This window comes from Schistocerca americana, chromosome 3 (genome assembly GCF_021461395.2).
Source record: "Schistocerca americana isolate TAMUIC-IGC-003095 chromosome 3, iqSchAmer2.1, whole genome shotgun sequence".
NCBI classification, from domain to species: domain Eukaryota; kingdom Metazoa; phylum Arthropoda; class Insecta; order Orthoptera; family Acrididae; genus Schistocerca; species Schistocerca americana.
The window spans coordinates 906,078,962-906,080,882 of record NC_060121.1 but is presented as its reverse complement, the minus strand read 5'-3'; positions in this window follow the sequence as shown (position 1 = coordinate 906,080,882).

Sequence of the window (1,921 nt, the reverse complement as noted above, 5' to 3'; positions counted from 1 at the left end):
CAAGCCACCCAACGGTGTGTGGCGGAGGGCACTTCACGTGCCACTGTCATTACCTCCCTTTCCTGTTCCAGTCGCGTATGGTTCGCGGGAAGAACGACTGTCTGAAAGCCTCCGTGCGCGCTCTAATCTCTCTAATTTTACATTCGTGATCTCCTCGGGAGGTATAAGTAGGGGGAAGCAATATATTCGATACCTCATCCAGAAACGCACCCTCTCGAAACCTGGCGAGCAAGCTACACCGCGATGCAGAGCGCCTCTCTTGCAGAGTCTGCCACTTGAGTTTATTAAACATCTCCGTAACGCTATCACGGTTACCAAATAACCCTGTGACGAAACGCGCCGCTCTTCTTTGGATCTTCTCTATCTCCTCCGTCAGACCGATCTGGTACGGATCCCACACTGATGAGCAATACTCAAGTATAGGTCGAACGAGTGTTTTGTAAGCCACCTCCTTTGTTGATGGACTACATTTTCTAAGCACTCTCCCAATGAATCTCAACCTGGTGCCCGCCTTACCAACAATTAATTTTATGTGATCATTCCACTTCAAATCGTTCCGCACGCATACTCCCAGATATTTTACAGAAGTAACTGCTACCAGTGTTTGTTCCGCTATCACATAATCATACAATAAAGGATCCTTCTTTCTATGTATTCGCAATACATTACATTTGTCTATGTTAAGGGTCAGTTGCCACTCCCTGCACCAAGTGCCTATCCGCTGCAGATCTTCCTGCATTTCGCTACAATTTTCTAATGCTGCAACTTCTCTGTATACTACAGCATCATCCGCGAAAAGTCGCATGGAACTTCCGACACTATCTACTAAGTCATTTATATATATTGTGAAAAGCAATGGTCCCATAACACTCCCCTGTGGCACGCCAGAGGTTACTTTAACGTCTGTAGACGTCTCTCAATTGATGACAACATGCTGTGTTCTGTTTGCTAAAAACTCTTCAATCCAGCCACACAGCTGGTCTGATATTCCGTAGGCTCTTACTTTGTTTATCAGGCGACAGTGCGGAACTGTATCGAACAACTTCCGGAAGTCAAGAAAAATAGCATCTACCTGGGAGCCTGTATCTAATATTTTCTGGGTCTCATGAACAAATAAGGCGAGTTGGGTCTCACACGATCGCTGTTTCTGGAATCCATGTTGATTCCTACATAGTAGATTCTGGGTTTCCAGAAATGACATGATACGCGAGCAAAAAACATGTTCTAAAATTCTACAAGAGATCGACGTAAGAGATATAGGTCTATAGTTTTGCGCATCTGCTCGACGACCCTTCTTGAAGACTGGGACTATCTGTGCTCTTTTCCAATCATTTGGAACCCTCTGTTCCTCTAGAGACTTGCGGTACACGGCTGCTAGAAGGGGGGCAAGTTCTTTCGCGTACTCTGTGTAGAATCGAATTGGTATCCCGTCAGGTCCAGTGGACTTTCCTCTATTGAGTGATTCCAGTTGCTTTTCTATTCCTTGGACACTTATTTCGATGTCAGCCATTTTTTCGTTTGTGCAAGGATTTAGAGAAGGAACTGCAGTGCGGTCTTTCTCTGTGAAACAGCTTTGGAAAAAGGTGTTTAGTATTTCAGCTTTACGCGTGTCATCCTCTGTTTCAATGCCATCATCATCCCTTAGTGTCTGGATATGCTGTTTCGAGCCACTTACTGATTTAACGTAAGACCAGAACTTCCTAGGATTTTCTGTCAAGTCGGTACATAGAATTTCACTTTCGAATTCAATGAACGCTTCACGCATAGCCCTCCTTACGCTAACTTTGACATCGTTTAGCTTCTGTTTGCCTGAGAGGTTTTGGCTGCGTTTAAACTTAGAGTGCAGCTCTCTTTGCTTTCGCAGTAGTTTCCTAACTTTGTTGTTGTACCACGGTGGGTTTTTCCCGTCCCTCACAGTTTT